The sequence below is a fragment of the Haliotis rufescens genome, unplaced genomic scaffold, assembly GCF_023055435.1.
Source record: "Haliotis rufescens isolate VD_foot unplaced genomic scaffold, xgHalRufe1.0.p SCAF_17, whole genome shotgun sequence".
Taxonomy (NCBI): Eukaryota; Metazoa; Mollusca; class Gastropoda; order Lepetellida; family Haliotidae; genus Haliotis; species Haliotis rufescens.
Window position 1 is genome coordinate 27779337 of NW_025963857.1, and position 22729 is coordinate 27802065.

Consider the following 22729-nt stretch of genomic DNA (forward strand, 5'->3'; position numbering starts at 1 on the left):
ACCATGTAAGCCGTTTATAGGTCTTTAACCGAGACTCAGATTGCCGCTGAGAACCTAGGTTGACCCACATCCGGATTTGTGTCAATAGGTCGGTTCTGCAGCTGAAACCATCTTTGGATTCCCATCAAACTGAAACCCCAAAGGGAATTGGTCCTAATGAGTTATGCTGGCGAGAGGAGTTTCGTATTAGGAGCCTTTACAAGCACAAGTAAAGCGTCCTTCCATTTACTATCTGAAAGGGGGCACGGGTGGCCCAGTCGTCTAAGGCGCCGCGATTCGCTGTGCAGAGTTGCGTCCCTTGGGCACGCCAGAAACCTATGATTGTGGGTTCGAATCCCGGATCGCCCCGATTATGTTTCTAGGTTTGTCAGCACCATACCCGTGCTCATGGGTTTCACCGAAGTGGTAAACGTCTGAGACTTGCATCACGTTGGGCTTTCCTCCCACATTAAGCTGACAAGCCGCGATATAACTGGAATATTGTTATAAGTGGCGTTAATCCCAACTCACTCACTCACTACTATCCGCAATGTATCAGTTAAACCCGAGTTATGTTACCAGTAAATCGTTCTCTCTGTTGATATAAAAAAAATCGAAATTGACATCACTGTTTATTCAGAATATTCTATTATACAAAGTTTTGTTTGCTTTTGTGTTGTTTAACACCGTACTAAAAATACTCAGGGCATATAGTAGTACCCAAAAGGCAGGATTCAACCATGCACATGATTAAACAAAAATGGCAAGACGCCATCAAAGGTCAAGATTATAATGCGGTCTCTTTAATGTGCCCCACACGGCGGAAGTGTTCACCGGTGCAAACAAACAAACGTAATATAATTAACCGTGATGGTGTTCGTAATCTGTAAAGTCTAATTTTTAAAGCTACACTTTTCAGTTTTGGTCACATGATTGAATGCAACTAATGATTAATGATTCCATAACCTGGCGTTAAATATAATATATGCATGTTGTGCCTGAACATTACCTTGCACACCTTGAAGAAGCATTCTTCCCGTTCAACTATAGTTCCAAATCTGTGTCATTGTGGTATTATTTGTGAACTTCACATATTAAATTCACGCTTAGACTAACATTAATCATGATGGTGTTTCCAAAGTTTAGTATACGTCGATCATATATATATGACCCGTGAAGATTCCGGGGTAGAATAGGTCTTCAGCAACCCATATTCGCCGTAAAAGGCGACTATGCTTGTCGTAAAAGGCGACTAAGGGGATCGGGTGGTCAGGCTCCCTGACTTGGTTGATGCATGTCATCGATCCCAATTGCGTGGATCGATGCTCATGTTGTCACTCAGTGGATTGTCTGGTCCAGACTCGATTATTTACAGACCGCCGTCATATAGCTGGAATATTGCTGAGTGCGGCGTAAAACAACAAACAAACAAAACAGACAAATCATATATAAATTGCCGGACAAAAGAAAGCATACACTTAAAAAATGGATTTTACCAAAGTAATACAAACGTAGGCTGAAAACAGTCGCCGAAACACTATAATAAAAAGGTGAAAAATACAACCATGATAGCCGTATCATATACATCATCATCAAATGACCATTTCTTGTTTGTTTCTTTTTAGCCAAATAACGAACATGTGTGTATTGTTTCATTCCGGTCAAACGCGCTCATAAGGAAAAACTAGTTTTGATTCAAATTAATTTCCATCCGTCATAGCCACAGATTTAAGTGCCTGTTCTATATGCGTCACGAGGCCAAAGTCATTGTTTGAGATGATTCTTCAGATACATTCGGGATGGAGAATGAGCGAATTATGCATGCTATTCTATTTCTACTCGGATCACCGTTCGATCAAATGGGGAAAACGATTACGACTTGGTGGTTATATCTCGGTTTGGACGCTATGATTGATGCATTCTGGTGGGCATATAAATATTTGCAGATGCATCCCAATCTCATTGTGAAAACCGCTAGGTCGTTTGTCACGTAGGATTGAAAGGACTTGTACGTACACATCGTTCTGTGCTCATTGTCGTCCCAATAGTATTGCATCCTGACTTCTATATAAGCAATATACATCACGTATGTGTTCTGTATGTGCAACCGGTTCATTATTGTGTGATATTGTGGGTGAGAAAGTAGGATTTAAAGAAAAAATTTTAAAGAAAAATTCCAGCCACATTACGAAGGACACCAGACATAGGCTTCACGCAATAATATTTCTCTCGTTTGAAGAATGAATAAGATAGAAATTATTTTCTCCTAGCGGTATGTCAATCAAGGTGATTATGTGCCCCTAGGTGGCGTGATTAAGGGGGTAAAAAGGGGTAGTACAATTTTGAATTGTTCTCTCTCGCTCACTGTGCATGCACGGCCTCACACTTGTTTCGTCAATATGGATACAGAAGCTAAACTGGACGCCATTTTGCAACAGCTTAATTCGAATAAAACAGAGTTTCAAGCCTCTCTTAATGAGAAGATTGGTTCATTGAGGGAAGAGTTTATACAGACTTCAAAAGATTTAAAGAAGTTGAAAGCAGAAAAAGATTTTACATGGTCAAGAGAGGAGAACAAAATTCAATTCAACTTTAATCAGGAAAGTATAGATTGCCTCCAGAAAATTCTGGGAGATATCCAGTCTTCTCGTCTGGACGAAGCAGAAGCTTCCGTAACGTCAGAGCTCGACAGGATCAACAGAAGGAACAAGCTTATCAAAATAGCAGATACATCTGAAGGTGGGTGGGAAACGGTTAAGAACTATGTTTCTCGTGAGCTGGCGGATGATTCCGATGACGACAAACGTATCAACAGAGCTGAAAGCAAAGCTGTCCGAAAACTCAAACAGAAACGTGCCAGGCAAATAGGTCAAGACGTTCGGCGACTGTCACCCACCCCGTGCAAGTTGCTGTTCAACCTGGTTCTACTTTACATCATATGCAGCCAATCACAAACCAGCTTTTTCGTGGAAAAGGGCAAAGATCAGGGGCCTGTTTCGCATGTGGCGAATTCCCTCACTTCAGGAAAGACTGTCCTTACTTCGGAACAGGTCAAGGGGCGACAGCCGGCGGACAAGTTGCCTCAAGTCAGCAACGCCAGTAGTTCTTGCCAAGATTTGTCAGTTCACTGATAACTATTTTGAGTGTGGACAAGGTACAGCTGAAATCTTAGTCAGGGGCCGTCTCAAAAGTAATATACAGTATTGACGTGAGATAGGTGCATCTCAATGTGTTATTGATTGGATTGCTAATGGATATATAATTCCGTTTATTTCGACCCCGCCTAAATTGCATGATAAGAATAACAAGTCTGCTATTAAACACAGAGACTTTGTCTCGCAGGCTATTGGTGAGTTGTTGAAGAAGGACCTGGTGTGCCAATGTGTTGCTCCCCCTAGTGTTGTTAGTCCTTTGTTTCAGTACAGTCGTCAGGAAAAAGACGTTTAATTCTTGATCTTAGCAGAGTTAATAAATATATCTTCAAGCAGAGTATTAAATATGAAGATTGGAAGACTGCATCGGCATATATTAATATGAATGACTGGTTGATAAAATTTGATATCCACTCAGCATACCATCATATAGATATAATTCCATCTCGTACTGATTTTCTTGGTTTTGCATGATTTAACGAAGCAGGTAGAATATGCTACTACAAATTCTTGGTTTTGCCTTTTGGTTTGACGTCTGCTCCATATGTATTTACAAAAGTCATGAGACAACTAGTCAAAAAGTGGAGGTTTGATGGCCATAAGATAGTTACCTTCCTAGACGACGGCATTCTATCTGTATCTACGGATACTGGAGCGCAGACAGCAGGGTGTGATATAAAGAGAGATCTGCTTTCTTCAGGCGTTGTTCCTAAAGTTGAGAAATCACTTTGGCTACCGTCGCAATCTCTTGAATGGCTTGGTTTTGGTATCGATACTACTTCCATGACTATGACTGTACCTCTCAGGAAGGTTGACAAGGTCAAACAAGCTATAACTAAACTGTTACAATACAAGACTAAACGTGTATCGGTTAGATCTGTAGCATCAGTTGTTGGTCAATTAGTTTCTATGAAATTAGTGATAGGACCAGTTGTACAACTCATGACAAGAGCTATGAGTATTGATGTTGTTGCTGCTTCATCATGGAACAGTCTTATATACTTGTCAGATACTAGCATCAAGCAGCTGACATTTTGGCATCGCAATATACATAGGTATATTTCTAGAACGATTGTGCAAACAGCATTGACAAAAAGATTGGTGTATTCGGATGCAAGCCAAAGTGGTTATGGTGGATACTGCGTGGATGTAGACTCTGTAGTATATATCCCATGGACAGTGGTCCCGTGATGAAATTACTCGCAGCTCAACATGGAGAGAGCTGAAAGCTGTGTGTATGGTTCTCCAAAGCTTTGTTGCAACCCTAGGTCATCAGAGAGTCAAATGGTTTACTGACAATCAAAATGTTGTATCTATTATTGAAAAAGGCAGTATGAAGCTCCATCTACAATCGCTTGCTTTGCAGATCTTTGATCTATATTTACAGTACAGTGTTGAGCTCCATCTTCAGTGGATTCCTCGCCATGAGAACATGCAAGCTGACTATCTTAGCAAGCTAATTGATTACGATGATTGGGGCATTTCCAAAAATATTTTTCAGGAAATAGATGTGAAATGGGGACCTCATCAAGTTGATAGGCTGGCTTCATATTATAACACAAAAGTTGTCCAATTTAACTATCGTTTCAGTAATCCTGGATGCCAGGCAGTGGACTGTTTCACTGTTAACTGGAGAGGTACAATTAGTTGGGTTGTTCCCCCTATTTGTTTGATACCGCGAGTAATCAAACACATGGCAGAGTGTCATGCAGTTGGAAGGTTGGCCGTCCCAGAGTGGCATTCAGCGTGCTTTTGGCCACTGTTATATGTGAATTCTGAGCGTATTTTGCAAATCAAAGATCAAATATATTTGCCTAGGGCCAAAGAAGCGTTTGTTGCAAGCAGAATCAAAGGTGGTTTGTTCGGTGAACACGATTTGCATTTTGATATGATTGCACTTTATGTGGATTTTAGGTAATATTTTGCTGTGTATTTACAGATAGCCTTCAGAATGCCTATAGTGATGAACTTGATGAACTCCCTTTGAATGTGCGCCAGTTAGCTGGACAGCTACCAGGTTTGTTGGCACGGTCCAGGGCAGATTCTACTTATAAAAAATATAGCAATGGATTTGCTGCTTGGAAAAGGTGGGCAAACGCTAATAATATGTGTGATCAGTTGCCCGTTTCACATTTGCATTGTGCTATTTATCTGTTGTCTATTGTACAACAGAGTGAAACAATATCACCAGTGTTAACAGCATTTTATAGTTTAAGGCATGCTCATTGTAACGTTGGACTAGAGAGTCCCACTGAAAATAGCCTTGTCAAGAATGTTTTGGAAGGAGCAAAGCGCAAACTGTCTAAGCCAGTGGTTAAAAAGGAGCCAATCACAGTTGATATACTTGAACGGTTGTATGATTCAAAAATGATCAATGCATCTTTAATGGATCTGCGAATAGTATCTATGTGTTTATTAGCTTTCGCCGGATTTTTAAGATCTGCAGAATTAATTCATTTATCTCGTTCTGATATCTTATTTTATAAGTCACATGGTCATTTTTATTGAAAAGTCAAAGACGGATATATACAGGGATGGCGCATGGCTTGTTATTAGTAGGACAGATTCCAAGATGTGTCGAGTAGCCTGTGTGGAGAGATATTTACAAGCTGCATCTATTCATCCAGATTGTGATCAATACATATTCAGGAATGTAAGCAAATGTCGTTCAGGCTATGTCCTTAGAAAGGACAATGCTCCACTGTCTTATACCAGGTTAAGGGAACTATTTATTGATGCTTTAACTCCCTTTGTTGACAACATCAAGAAGTATGGTCTGCATAGCTTACGCAGTGGTGGTGCTACTGCAGCTGCAAATAATGGTATACCAGATCGTATGTTCAAACGACATGGTCGTTGGAGAAGCGAGAACGCTAAAGATGGTTACATCAAAGATAGTATTGATAACAGAATGAAAGTATCACTTCCCTTAGGCCTATAACTTTCTTTGTACATCTCGGCCGTGTATCACACAGCGTATTCCCATGTTAATGGTGTTGTGTCTTGATTAAGTATGTAGGGGATAAGGAGAAATAATATTGAAGAATGAATAAGTTAGAAATTATTTTCTCCTAGCGGTATGTCAATCAAGGTGATTATGTGCCCCTAGGTGGCGTGATTAAGGGGGTATATAAGGGGTAGTACAATTTTGAATTGTTCTCTCTCGCTCACTGTGCATGCACGGCCTCACACTTGTTTCTTATATTTATTTGATGAACATGTATATTAAATTTGGTTCTTCATTTTATGATTTAATGATTTCATGTGTTGCAGATAGTCGTTGAAATGGAATACACATTTGAGGGTAATGTGTACTGTTGTAAGTGATGCCATTGCTTGGCTGGCGAGTCTTTACAATACAGCGTTGCTTCATTGAGAAAGTCCATTGTTGGATGCAGTGATGTTGCTTGGCCGGCGGGCCCTTATAATACAGCATTGTTTTATTGTGAAAGTGTGCATTGTTGGATGCAATGATATCGCTTGGCTGGCGAGCCTTTATAATACAGCATTGTTTTATTGTGAAAGTGTGCATTGTTGGATGCAATGATATTGCTTGGCCGGCGGGCCTTAATAATACAGTGTTTGCCCTTGATAATACTGCATATACTATGCGAGTTGCACTGTATGTAATACATTATGAAATTCATTTGTAACATATGTTCATGAATTGTTAGTATTTCTGTTTGGAATTGCATATACATGTCATGAGTATGCTGTATACCCTCCAGTATTTGCTGCTGCATCCGTTGAGGGAACACGGTTCCAGATGTTTTCTTATAAAAGTTTTTATATCTGGTTTTACGTGTCGGGCTTCAGCAAAATATAAATATTCATAGCAGATTGCTGACAATGTATATACAAATGTGTATTCAATGAATATCTTTGTTTTATACTATACGCAAATAAATCGGCCGTGTATCACACAGCGTATTCCCATGTTAATGGTGTTGTGTCTTGATTAAGTATGTAGGGGATAAAGAGAATTGTACCCATCGTGGGAATCTTCGGTGAGAGGAACAAACGGTTAAACCATTTGCAGATATGTTTGCTGTAACATTTCCAGATGAGCATTAAAAAGGGAATTATTGATGTTCAGCTGTGTGTTTAGGTTCTTAGTCAAATTCCTTCAGATATTCAGACCCAACAAATATAAGCAATAACACTAGACCAGAGCAGTTTTAATTCTTAATCACCTAAAATTAAAACTTGTATATGAATATTCTGAATTCATATATTATTCGAATCAAGAGATATTTAACACTTTATTAAACCAGAGAAGATAGTCACGCGCATCAAATTCGGTTTGCACTCTATGTAGGTTATGCATAGGGCTTCTACAGACATTATGTAATCGAGCTGTATCCATTTACAATGTACGACTACCGATAAATAGATCGAGGGTCCCCATGAGCGTGACGCACCCGACCACTTTCAGAACTTTCAATTTGACAGATATCTAGACTTACTTGGGTTGTGCCATTAGTGTCCCCTTCGAAGCGTTTTTTGTGGCACTGTTGAGGGAGTTGATTGTTCACGACTGCACTACCAGATCACTCAAAGTGAACATTTCCGATACAAATCATTCGAAAACTCCGTGGGTGTGTGACTGATTTCTGATTTAGTGGCCAATTTATGTGAACAATAACATTCCCCATCTCTAGCGTAAAACGCTGTGAGTAGATCACGGTTGACTTTTCTTATTCCGGTGGTGACCTTGCCCTTCTTTCGAAGCTGTCACTGACATGCAAGGAGACTTTTGATTTTCACGTCTTCAGTAGAGGGTGGTACAATTAACATGAATGTCTTTGGCGTACACTCTGATTTCCCCCTTCCAAAATGGTACGGACATGAAATAAATTCAGCTGATAGATCAAAGAAACAGAACCATTTTGACACCGGCAGTGCGAGTGACCGAATGTAGGTCAGATATTCAAAGCGCGGCGCTAATATGACTTTTCAGGTTTTCTTATTGGTGTCCTGCGTTCTTACAACTTGGCGCTTGAATTACCATAAGTTGAAGAAATTCTTCCAAAAGGATCTTGAGTGCGCTGTTGTTATGCTTGCAAACACAACTTCAGGAGCATATGGTTAATGCGTATGCGTATGCATGTCAACAATGCCCATATTTGGGCATATATCAATATTCATGCGCAACCAGATTTTTGCAACCGGTTTCAGTTTGGTCGGTCAATGAACGAAAGTTGTTAAGTATTTACACTTAAATATATATTTAACGTGGGTAATAAATAAAATACCACACTCATTCTCGTTAGATACCATTTTCGTGAACTCGTGAACTTTCTATGGTATCTAACGGGAATGAGTGTAGTATTCTCTATATACAGAATGTATATCCGAGTTTCGATTACCGTTTAATGATGCAGGTCGGTTGAACATTTTTGGCGTATGATTTAATCTTCATGGCATTATCCACTGAAGTACAATAGCTCACTGCAAATTATTACCGTTTTGTAATAGATCAAAGTACAGTAAACTACGCTATAACGAACTCAAAGGGACCGCTAATGTTTATTACCGTTTTGTAATAGATCAAAGTACATTAAACTACGGTTATAACGAACTCAAAGGGATCGCTAATGTTAGTTCGTAATAACCGTAGTTGGGTATAGGCATATATACAGCATATATACAACAAATTGCCGGGAGTAAAAAATAAGTTCCTTATATAGGTAAGTTCGTTATAAACGTAGTTTACTGTACTCATAAGTACACACGTACGTACACATGCACAGGATATGTTACAAAGTGATGATTTGAACATTGCTTTTTTCCCCATATAATAAATAAATATAAAAAATACAAATTGAACACATAACAGTATCATTCTTTCATTTGTTGCCAAAGAGATGTTCACATGTAGATCTTTGATTGCCCAGGACCATGTTACCAATTCTCCCGTTTGCTTCACTATTCTGTACATGTTCTCGTATTTTGAGTAGTTTGTGCTGCCTACACTGTACATACATACCACAATGTACGAAAGAAATGTGAGATGAAATTACTGATTCACCTCGAAGAAAAACAAGCTCTTAAGTTGAGCTCGCAAAGGATTATTGGGGGAAGTATACTTAGCTGACCGTCATTAGTAATGTGTCTCTAGTCACTACTTATGGAAGCGTATTAGGTCCACAGTCTAAAAGAAGTATCGTATACGTAGATGAAAGTCTTACTTACATAGATGATACTATAATTTACGTAGAAGATACTTTCATCTTCGTGCATAATAAAATAATCTACGAAGAAGAAAGTATCACCTACTATCAAATTATCGACTTAGGTAACAATATTTTCTCAAGTAATCGACACTTCGATCAGTTATATATATACTTAGACGTAATGCGTCAAATGTCGCCGCCAGGGGAGACATGGGTTGGAAATCATGTGTCACTAAGCAACGCATAGAAGTATTTCGCTTATTCTTCCGCCTTAACAGTATGGAAATTACAAGATTGCCCCGTGTCATTCATGCTTGGTCAAGTAAAAGAGGGCGCTCATGGGAAAAGGAGGTTTACAAGCTAGCTAGAAACTTAAACGTCGTGGCCACTCTCATTAAGCAAAAATTATTTCAAGTGGATGAAACTGTGGAATGATGCTAATAACCCTAATGGTAATAAGCTGAGGACCTATAGATTGCTTAAGAAGGATCTAGCGCCTGAACCCTATGTCTTATCAAACTATATCCATAGAAACACCAGAAAATATTGTGTAGTGCGTGTGTGTGTGTGTGTGTGGGGGGGGGGGGGGGGGGGGGGGGGGGCGTGAGAGCGTGTGACTTTATAAGTAATTTGGCGTGTGAGTGTGAGTGTGCGTGCGTGCGTGCGTGCGTGCGTGCGTGTTCATAACCAAACCTTAATTTTAAACATTGTGTTATATTAGTATATGTCTTATTTTACCTTACCCAGATCATGACGTTATAATTTGCTTTTATGTCTAGTGTCTCGTAGGCCATACCTGGTCGGATGTTATATTTTACTGTTCATGTACGTGTTTTAGTATGAAGTGTATATAACATGTGACACTATAATAAACATTATTCTCTCTCTCTCTTCTCTCTATATAACCTCTGGCTTAATTAATAATGACCGATTTGTTAGACTTCCTACCTTTCTTAACATTGCATTAAGTAAATCTTCATTTCAACGTGCCGAAGTTACCACACAAATGACACACGTAACACTTTCTTACAACCGTATTAAAGAGAAGAGAGCACAAAATGTTCTCCGAACTACAAACAGATAACTATAGCTCATTATTCAAAATTTTAGCGAAATTATATATCAACCATAACAAGGTTAGAGCCGGAGAAATCACTCATATATGTTGGTTCTAATGATTTCTCCAGTACGGAAATTTGATTTAAGAGGTAAAACGTGAATATGATGGGGTGTGAATCACTGAAACTATAAAACTATATCAAACTAATACTCGTCATCATCCTATGAAGCACTGAACGTACAATTCTGCAGTTTGTGTTTTTATTTTAGCGCTGATAGTTTGAAAGGTTGAAATGATCTCAGTATGTTGTTAAAATACGGAGAAGACCGGAGAAAAAAACCAACCAACACGCCCCCAAACATTTACTTAAATCAACTGTAATTAAGTACTTACTTTGATTTAAAATATCAATGTTTGCATGAACTATTATCCAACAAGGGTCGCAACTTGACTGTCTGAGTAACGATACTTACGATAATAATATCACATACGGAGAGGTGAGGTGAGGTGAAATGGGGTTTAACGTCGCATCCATGATTATTGCACTTATATAGCGACGTGCTTGTACTAGTCCGGACTGATGCCGATTTATAGTGCAAGCTCACTGAGATACTATGCCGCAGTTTAACATGAATACCCCCCTCAGACACAGTATACTGACTCCGAGCCGACCAGTCCTTGTTCTAGCCCCTTAATGCCGAGCGCCAGACAGGATAACAACAAGTACCATCTTTTAACGTCTTTTGGCATGACGCGGCCGGGGATCGAACCCCGGACCTTCCGCTCTCCGGGCGGACGCTGCAACACAAGACCATGGAGGCGGTTCACATATTCTACGTGGATAAAAGTATCACTTACGTAAATGATAAAAATAATAATATATATATTATGTAGACTGTGGTACTAATACGCTTCCAACCTGATCGTTTCAAAGTATTTTTCAAATTAGAGCATTTTGTTCGCAGGGAGAAATCTGATATTGAGCTGATTCTAAATGTGTTGACAAAATGGGATTTACATCTAGTACCAAAATATATATATCCGATTATACTCGATTATTTACAGACCGCCGTCATATGGAATATGAATAGCTGGAATATTGCTGAATGCGGCGTTAAACAAAAAAACAAAAATACAAACAGACAATAGTTAAAGGCAATATCTACTTAAGTCCCATATCTATATTTCTTCTACAAACATAAACGATTGTGCATTTGTCCAACAGATTAAGATGTATTTCATCTGCTACTGATGGCAAGGTTATGATTCTTGCACCGCAACCGAACTCGATCGGTTAATGCCTAATACATATTCACTCACGAAGACAAGCCGACCTCTTCGTGTGTACCATTAATCACAAACACAAAAAAACTCACTTCATCGACTTCCCCAAAAGCTCTGAGAACACAGCTCAGGTTTCCTGGTTAAAAAGGGATACATGTAGAGCACTTGAAGTGACCCCAGGGTAAGTGGTCTATCTGTGCTTTCAGGTCAGATTCTCCTGTTGTCATCGCTGTCTCATTTGAGAGCTTTTACCTACATGCACATTGTCCTTATCAATTTCCTAGCAATCGTTTCCTCTCGGGTAAGTGTCAACCTCGAAAACCTTGGTTCAAATAAAAAGCATAGAGCATTGCAGTGAACTCGCCACCGCATAGCCAGCTTGCTCCGATGACAAGTAATCAGTAGTGCCGATCTAAAGCTATCGCGTCAGATTGCCGTAAGCGAAAACATAGTAAAATACTGAACCGCAAAGGAAACGTCACCACGGATAGACATATGAGAAACGTTATTTGTCCAAACACAGTAAACATACTTTGAGACATTATGATATTAAAAAGATGGAACTTGGCTAAACTGATCAACAAGGTTGAAATTCAAGTGTCAAATGTTCTTAAAGTGAAACACAACACTAGTCTCTGAGAAAATGAGGAATGTCTGACGCAGTTCAGCTGCAGTTGTCGGCCTTGGTCGGACGTCATTCAGCCGTCTTTGAATCTCTTCCCACAGGTGCTCAATGGGATTTAAATCGGGACTGATCATGAGGGCAGGCCACTGCATGGTTCTGATGCCATTCTGCCGGAGGAAGTCTCTTGTTGCTCTTGCAGTGTGGGCACGCGCGTTATCATGCTGAAACTCGTGGTTGCGCTGACGTGCCAAATGAGGTATGGCGTGTGGTCTCAAGACTTTGATCAATGTACCGAACTGCTGTGACACCATTGTCTCTCCCTGGACCGATGTTCTGGAAGACCACAGGGCCGACCCTCTGTGCTAGACCAGTTCCACCCCACACCATGATGCTCGGACAACCCCACAAGTCTCTCTTAACAACACAAGCATCCGAATAACGTTTCCAACGGCGTCGCCAGACTCTCTCTCTGCCATCTGCCGTTGAGATACAGTAACGGCTCTCGTCTGAGAAGAGGACTCTTCTCCACTGCTGGTGGCGCCAATGTTGGTGCTGTGTTGCACAATGAAGACGGTCCTGGCGATGACGTGGTATGAGAATGGGTCCTCGGTGTGACCTTTGACAGTGGAGGTGTTTGCTTGTCAATCGTCGACGCACGGTGTCCGCACTAAAGTGTCGCTGGTGTGGCCCCATGGTCTGTCGAGCAGTTTCCGCAGCAGTAACAAAGCGATCTTGAAGATGATGTGGCACAATCTGACGATCCTGACGTCGGGTGGTGACCCTTGGTTTTCCACTACGTGGTCGGTCATCTGTAGTGTTGGTGGTCTGGTACCGTTGCTGGAGCCTGTATATGGTCCTTACGTGGACTTGAAATGCATTGGCTACTTGCCAGGCGGTTTGTCCAGATTGCAATAGCCCAAGGGCATGTTGTCGCTGATTTCTTGTCAATCTTGGCATGTGGTACGTAGCAATTCAATAACGAACGAATGTTATCCGATCTGGGTGGATTTTTATAGTGGGAAGAAATGGGGGAACGCATGCGCATTTCAATTTGCACGGAACTCACGTGCAGCAGGTTACCATTGCCGTGGCAGTGATGCGTCTGGGCGATTGGTTTTATTGTCACCTGCTTTGTTTTTTTATCATCAAATTTCATTTTTCCGGACAAGGTAATGTTAAATTTTAGTAACTTTGCCAAAAATTACCCAGATATTTAAATGACAACTTTTCATGCAATGTTACTTAGGTTGACGTTTCTTTTGCCGTACAGTATATATTCGAAAAACAAAATTTAAGGGACGGAAATAAGTGCACCATATTGGGATTGGACTTTCAGTGTGCAAACTGTTTATTAATATCTGAAGTCTTTAGTTTCTTTTAGAAACCTTTTTTATAAGTGCCTGCCGATGACACTACTGCTATGTTTTTTAAGGGGTAATGGGGACCTCAAAGTCATGGCAGTAGTTACATCGGCAGACACTCAAAAACGGTTTCTAAAAAAAGTTACATGTATTTGAGATGCTCATAAAAATAACAGAAAAACCCGTGCTTCATATAAACCGGTGTTAATGTTATGTTATTAGAAATAACAACATAATTTTTGGCCATTCGTCCGACCAGTGTTTTATCATAACAACTCAATTAACAATGTCGGTATCGGGTGTGACTTCCATTTGCGTTGACACAGGCGAGGCAGTGGTTGCATATTGAAGACACCAGATATTTGAAAACAGCCTGGATGATGTTGTTCCAAATGTCAACCAAGGATTCGACCGCAGGGCTAGCGTTACTGGCTGCTTCTGGTCTTGTCGTAGGCGTCGATACATCTCATCCCAGACGTGTTCTATGGGGAAGCGATCTGGAGAAACAGCCGACCATGGCAGTACAGCAAAAGGACGATGTTGAATACACGGGTAACGCTAAATCGTTCTGAATGGACGCCTTTAGTCCCTTGCACGACCACCAGATGTCGAAGTGACCTAACGTTAACTGATGGTCTTCGTACTGTCGTAAGCGTCGTTTTATCTCATCCAAGACATGTTCACTGGGGGTCAGGAGAAACACTCGGACATGGCAGCGTACAACAGTGCTGTGCTGACTCAAAACGTCTGTTGCAACAATAATTAAATGATGACCAATGTTTAATTATTCTGAATAACATTACGTATCGTAATGTCGGATATAATGTTTGGTACTACATGTAAATCTCATTTTGTCAACACATATATTTTTAACATAATATTTGTAACAAATGTACCCAAATAGCAAATGAAGAAAGGTACGTAGTTTTTCTCGGAAGTCACAGATGTTGTCCGCCGTCATATAAATGGAATATTGCTGAGTGCGGTGTTAAACAACAAACAAACAAACACAGATGCTGGTCACATTATGGTCAATACATGGATTTTTCATTGGAACACGGTGTATTTGGACTCTCTACCGTGTTTTATAAACAAAACTAACATGTGGAGGTTCAATCAAAATGGAAGCTTACTGAGTCAGCTCAATATCAGATTCCTCCCTGAGAGCAAACTTCTCTTAATACTTTGAAACGATCAGGTAGTTAATATGGAAGCGTATTGGTGCCACAGTCTAATTTTTAAAAATCATCTACGTAGATGATGCTTTAATCCACGTTGAAGATACGTTCATCAACATGTGATATTATAATCATACGTATCGTTACTCAGTGAGTGAGTGAGTATGGTTTTACTCCGCTTTTAGCAATATTCCAGCAATATCACGGTGGGAGACACCGGAAGTGGGCTTCACAAATTGTACCTATGTAGCGAATCGAACCCGGGTCTTCGGCGTGACGAGCGAACGCTTTAACCACAAGGCTACCCGACCGCCCCCGTTACTCAGTGAAGCTGCGACTCTAGTTGGATACCTTCTACACCATTCTAGGCGTGCCTGACGGTGACCTTGCAGCAACTTTGGGCGTATCGCTGGGCCGAATATTGTGCTTACTCAACCGGTTGCGTACGGTTCTGCCACAAATTCAACCAATGAATTTTCCATGCTGTTAATCTGACAGTTTGATATCGATTTCGAAGAAGCACCAATCGAATATGGTTGTCTTGTTGACGTGACGTCACACGTTGACGATTGGCCCGTGGCATGTCATGCGTGTTACGCTGCTGTAGAAAACGTCTCTAATGAAATCTCATATTCGTTTTACACCATACCCACGGCGCATAGACGTTGATTTTCAGCAAACGGTGACATTGCACAAGCGTTATTTATCGTTACACAAAAGTTATTTTGTGAGCACCTGATAGCAAAACAATAATCGTGTGCTGATCACATTAAGAACACGTGTATTGGAGTATCATTCTCCAAACACACACGCAAACATTCAAAATATACGACATTCATGAATATGCACGTGCAAATTGTGAATCCCGACCTTAAAGTTGAGATGTCTTCATGAATATGTGTTGAAAGATGCATTATTTAATTTCAGATTAAATATATTTTTGTTGAATTTTACAAGAAGCACAATTACTTTTTCCGCTGTTAGACAATGGAAGATAAATGTGGAAATGCAAGCTTTCAGACATTTCGACACATGCTGAATTATTAATAGGCTCGTGGACGTTCCACTTATGTTATTGGCGATGCAACAAGGCATCTCAACATGTTCTTTTAAGACACATGTCATTCTACAAAATATCCCTCTCAATTGCCGTACAAAGGAAGTTACAGTATACATACATTTTTTGTATTATTAGTTGTCTTTACTTGCAACAGCTAAAATGTTTTATGTCTAAAGACACGAACGTTGGAAAATGAACACCCCTAACGTTTTCTGTTCGCGGACATTAGATGCCATCACTGATTTCCAGTGATTTATTCAAATAATTGTCACCGCTATTTTTGCCTTTTATCGAAACTGACTATTCTCTGGCGTTGACGTTTGAATACTTAAGATTTTCACTGAATGATTAGAATACGGAAAGATCAAAGCTGAAAATCGCCTTGAAATTTTCTCTGTTATGTCTTCCAACACTTCCTGATGAATTTCAAAGCTAATCATGAAGGTTTTGAAACTTTTGAAGAAAAGAACATCACAGAGACTGTGGGTCTTTGTATAATTGTAGCAATTTAAAACACCGTCATTTTAATAATATTATTGCTTTTAAAGTTCGAATGTTGTTAATGTGATTGTGTTGTACTGTTCTATATATTGTGGAAGATCATAATATATTATGAATGAGTGAGTGAGTTAAGATCAAGTTCTACAGGAATAATATATAAATATAGAATATAAAATCTGTCGACAAAGGACTAAAATTTACTAGACTATCACAGATATAGATTTAAAACTAGCATGTTACCATAAAAAGTGACTATTCTAACCAATACATTATAAAAATGGGCTAGAGATCACCAGCAACCAACATTAGGCCACTAAAATATATACTATGATAATACGAGGGGTGGTAGAGGCATATTTCATCATCATCCACTTCGAGGTAAACACACTTCTACCTCGTTTGTTACCTCACGACTCTTGTTTTTCATACTTACATTATTTTTACATATTCTGAGCGACAAAAAGCTATCCACAAGAACGTAGGATAAGAGGGACGACTTTAACTTGCCCTTCATGTCGAGCACGTTTCCAGCAGCTCCAGCCGTTGGTGTCCACATGTTTACTGTTGAGGTACAATCGATAATGCTCGTTCTATATCATATTCTATGAAAACTTCAAAGAGCGTCATACCACTCTGGCTCAAAACTTGTTTGATCAGGGTCACATCATTCAACGCCTAAGTATAGTTTCCAAAAGTGGACGTCCGGCAGATATGACGCATCAGTGGCCAACATGATGTTTGATGCAATTCACTATTTTGGCGTGTACTCTGTTCCACTGCTCTTCGTGTGAACACGTGCTTATGATATAATCGGGATCGTTCAATGTCTTTAGCAGAGATTTTTTTATGATTATTGAAATGGTTTTGTCGCTTTTATTTATTGATCTTTTACAGTTTAACGGCTCGATTTGCGTGTCTACGTGTGATACCATTGTCGTATTCTGTCGTTGTTATTTATTAGTAATTTGAACCCAGTCGTTTGACGTGTCCGTCCGGACTCCGAGCCGTAAGTTCTCACACGCGACAGAAGGGAATTAATCAGAAACAGCTTCAACGTAAATAAGAATCAACTAATCACTAAGCATCACTGTAGAGTTGCTTCTTTGTTCATGTGTGAGAATGAGTGACGTCGCCTGTAATACTTCTTCGAAATCAAAGGTTCCACCAAAGTGACACTGGTTGATTTTTCCTCTTTGGTAAAATCCATGAACATGCATGATATTTTTGTGATCGAAATTCTGTATTAAATTACAACTATTTTTGAATTTTACTTTAGAAATAGGAGCGTTTGTACGGCGAGCGGAAAGTTTGCCGTTTCAACCCCGGCAGTGTCATACAAAAAGACGTTAAAAGATGGTACTGATTTCTACCTTACCTGGCGCTCGGCATTAACCCCATCGATGCCGATGTCATTTTATGATGCACATTTTAATTAGATCTGAAAGTGAGTGTGGCGTGACATAATATGCACATACAACAGAAATACTGAAGCAAAAACTACTTTTGTTTCATGAGGCATATATGTAAGTACTGTACATTGTACATACTTTTTGTATTTTGATCACGATTAATGAACCTATTCCAACAGAAATATCGATTTTGAAACTATAATCGTGGAGGTACGTCGACGCAAATCATAAGCAATGGCGATAACACACATGTAAGGAAGAGAATTTATTGATGTCAACTTCTTTATTATGAGATATCACAACGTTTCGGAGTACAAACTTACTCCTTTATCAGGTGAGTATATACTACAAAGCTGAGAAGATATATATGTCCCTGTAGGAATAACAAAATTAATAAAATAACAAAGGTGGATACATAACAAAGTAACTTAACAGATAGCGCTGATAGGTGATAGGCATGATCAACTGGAAGTCAGGATTGATAAAAGGCAATGGACAATGGAGGCAGAAATGGGAGTAACTATCACTAATAGGTAAGTGCAATTGAAAGGACGATGGGCAAATGGAAGGCAGTTGGATAATTAGCACATACAATAATCAAAGCAACAAGTCACAAGCACTGGGCAGATGGCTGGCTGGTGTCTCCTGATGTCAATGGCTTCTTGTAGTTTCCTTTGTATCCAGTTGTTGTTGTTGGTAGGTAGGACTTAGCTTGCTGGCTTCCCACATGATGTTATGGTCTTGGGTCTTGAGGATGCGTTCGAAAATAGCGAATTTCAGGTCCAGTTTGTTGATAGAGGGCTGGTGTTCTTTGAGTCTGGTGTTGAGGGGTCTGACCTGAGAGTTTCTCCAATGTATTTGTGGCCACAGTTGCGGGGGATCTCGCATATACATCCTCTAGGGTTTGGACATGCGCTGCTGTTCCTCTGTCATTGGCTCGTAGATTGGTCTTGATGGTCCTGCCACTAGAAACAGTGACATCTATGTTGGCTTTGCTCTTATTGACCGGGCCTTGGTAGGGTATGGTGATTCCGATCGGCGACGGGGCAGGTTGGGGCCTGAGTTCGGAGTAGTTTAGTTAATAGATTCCCGCATTCACCTAATTTGACTTATGTTGCACTATTATTAATGGAGTACTATCCTCATCATGAAACGAAATGAATTACTGACATTTTCGTCACCTTTTGCTTTATTTCATGGCTTGCATGTTTTATGTCTTTTGCGAAGTCGGAGAAAAACGGCAGTGCTACATATATAAAGATTAATATCCTTCTTACCTAATATTCGTCCTCAGTAAAATTCCAACTCGATTTGTAAAACAGATTTTGAAACGTTTTCGGCACAACATTAGATTACTGCTTTTACCATAACTTCTTTGAGAGTCATTTAGAAGTTGGAGTACGAAGTAAGGATAACTGAAATAAAGAAGCTGTTTATCCGTATAGCTTATCCTTACCATGTACATAATTTATTTTAAATAAACGAAAACGAGTTCGTCTATTGCAATTGGACAAGATGCGTACCTGATAGATATCAGTTAATACATAAACCAAATAATAACAGAAACATATTTTCAAAATCGGACGTGTAGGTGTGTTCATCAGAATGTGATTCACAGTCTTCGTTTTGTCTCAATATTATTCATTTGAAGTATACAAATATGCAAAGAACTTCCTTTTCAGAATAGAATTACCAGGGCAAATCGTAAATACTCGCCTGACAGAATGGCTATATTATCCGGTTGTTATATTTTACTGCTTCTGTTGATTTTACCAAATCATTGCGTGTTGCCAAAGTGTAATGTGCCAAAGTGCCAAAGTATGCCACGAAAGGTCCTGAAACACACTCTATTTCTTGATTTGCTCTATTTACATGTTGAAACAAGTACGGTATTGAGAGCAGAGAAATCGGTTTCAAGCAGATGATATCAGAGAAGAGAGAACCTTCAGTGGTACCCATGTTAAACTGCGGCATGATATCTCATTGGACTAGAACAGCATTAGTCCAGGCTAGTTCAATCACAAGCACACACTTTTATTGCACTCATCACAGATGAACTATACATATATTTATAGTCTGGTAACCAGACACAGACTATCGCTACTGAATGACAAAAGGCAATAATTAATTAAGTTGTATAAACCCTTCATTTATCCTAGGGATATCCCCGGACTCTGTTGATGTGACAATGAATGGCTTACTCTATCTAGAGATTGCCACAAACACGTTCCTGTGAACAATGACGGGGATATATGCCATTAAGCCTTCTCTAGTTACCGTTAACAATAGTGATTCAAAACGTCAACGCCGGAGACCAATCAGTCTCAAATATCTGCGTGGACAGGTTCCATGGGATGTAAAAGGCAAAATAATGATGACAATTATATGAATGGGTAATTGAGAATCAGGGATGACACCATGTGTTCGCGGAAAAGGATAGCATGGCATGATCATGCTCTACCTGTAACCAGCCACAATTTTTTTCAAAGAGCGCCATACGACTGTTGCTCAAAAGGTTACAGCATTCAAGGCCTCAGTAAAGCTTTCAAAATGTTTTATGGTAGACATGTGGAGGACATTTCCAAATTTGACGCATCAGTGACAGAAATGATGTCCGATGCAGTTGTCCCTATTTTGACTTGTACCATATGTTCCCGCGTTTGTCAGGTGAAAATTGACTTGCCTTTGCATGTGTTTGTGACGTGTGCCACCAGTGGGGCAGGATGCGATCACCTTTTCGCGACCACCTGGTATCATTACTATTTAAGCCAGAGCTTAACAAGTCTAGAATATCTAACGAAACCTTTTCCATGGCGTAAAATGCAAAATAGAGGTGGATATTATATAAATTGATAACTGAATATCAGTATTGACACCAGGTTTTGGCGATAAGGGTGAGCATTTCCAGCCCTACCGCCATTTCAATATGTCGAATGAGGTGAGTGAGTTTAACATTTAACGTCCTTTTCAGCTATATAGTAATCAAAGAGTGGTTCAATTCAAACAACTTTTGCGTTAAAGTCGCATCTTCTCAATACAAGATATAGTAGTAGAGATTAACTGATTCCCGCTTCATCGTTTCTTTACTAGATTACTTAATCTGAGTTCAATGGAAGTTAGTAATCACATTCTCTGAGTTCAATTTTAACAATTTTAGTAGATTATCTCTTTCTTTATTTTTCCGTCTCACGAGTTCAATGGAAGTTAGTAATCATTTTCATTTTTTTTTATCTCTTTCTTCACTTTTCCATCTCACAACACCCCAGTGTCCTCAATGTATAAGTGTCCGTTGTATACATAACGAGGGTACACATCACTGATCTTTTCATTCGCCTTCCCGGTCCCCAGTCCCTTACCCCTCCATTCGCCTTTCCGGTACTACTGGTAAATAGATTTTCGACTTCCCGGCCCGACACCGCTGTGAGAGTCATTACGTTTCTGCGTGGGCCACTGTAGGCCCGCAATCCCCAAAATACTTGTAATCGGTTTGAAATTGTAAATTATTAACCGGTTACCATGTGTGATAATTACAGTAAACTACGTTTAAAACGAACACGCTTATAACGAACTGAGGGCTGCAACGTACCTTTTTGGGGTCCCGGGCATTTGCTGTATATATGCTGTATATATGCTTTTAACGAACTACGGTTTTAACGAACTAGTATTAGTTGTCCTATTGAGTTCGTGAAAACCGTAGTTTAACATTCCTTTGAAGTAGTCGAAGTGTGAACAGTGTCTGTTGAGACGTGACAAGCAAATGCCATGACGTCAAACAAACATTTACTACCCGCAAAACGAAAAAAAAACCATATTACTCCGTTTAACTTACAAGACAGCTTGCATGTCGCCTTCAGTACTACAACGCAACTTTAGTGAAGTGAAGTATCATTATAAAGCACAGTCACAGACACTAAATTTCTTGATCAGCTTTGCATTTAATTAGGGCTGTATCAGCTAATTAACATTATGTTTAACAAAGGTGAAAGCCTTACCGAGACGGTTTGTGATACAGAACAACCGATATTGATGAATCAAACAAGTCAATTGTAAGTCAGTTTGTGTATGTTCTACATGTTATAATTCCCACATGTTACTCGTTCTATGTAACACAATAATACATGTATATGATACGAAATACTTGGTGGAAATCAGTACCATATGTCTTACCTCCATGTCCGAATGTTGAGACCTGAGTGGTTCACGTGATCTTGATAACATAGTACATGTACGTATCCCGGCTGGGAGATAAATACATACTATTAATATACCCCGCCAAGAGGACTGCGCATCACTTTCCGAGCTGGAAAATATATCTCTTGCACCCTGCTACGAAGCAAATAGCTGCACGTTGTTAACGGGTCAAGTCCCGTGCATGACACAGCACAGGTTAACCTCAGTTCAATCGAATAGCGTTTCCTATCAATTTTCAATGTTTCAATTATTTTAACAATGACAGATTGAAACATAGATATAATTGTTGTAGCAGTATCATTCGGTGTATAAAACCTAAAGACGGACGAATCTATAATTTTATCGCACGAACGAGGGACGCTGCTACAACTTATAATGTACAAGTATATTGTACATACAGGTACTCACGTTTTCCTCTAAATTAATGAAAATTTCTCCTCTTACTTCTTAAAATTGAAACTGAATACACAAAGTCTGTATAGCCGACCGCCTCCATGGTTTAGTGGTAGAGCGTCCGCCCGGAAGAGCGGAAGGTCCGGGGTTCGATCCCCGGCCGCGTCATACCAAAAGACGTTAAAAGATCGTACGTTGTTGTTACCCTGTCTGACGCTCGGCATTAAGGGGCTAACACAAGGACTGGTTGGCTCGGAGTCAGTATACTGTGTCTGAGTGGGGTATTCATGTTAAACTGCGGCATGGTGTCTCAGTGGGCAGGTACTATAAATCGGCATTGTAGTTAGTACAAGAAACCAC

At 39.8% G+C, this 22729-nt stretch overlaps 1 protein-coding gene across 1 annotated transcript in view; it reads right to left on the reverse strand.

Annotated features, from left to right (window-relative positions):
* Positions 1–22729, reverse strand: part of LOC124138624 (growth hormone secretagogue receptor type 1-like) — a 46435-nt gene that overhangs the window by 22986 nt on the left and 720 nt on the right. The window lies entirely within an intron of this gene.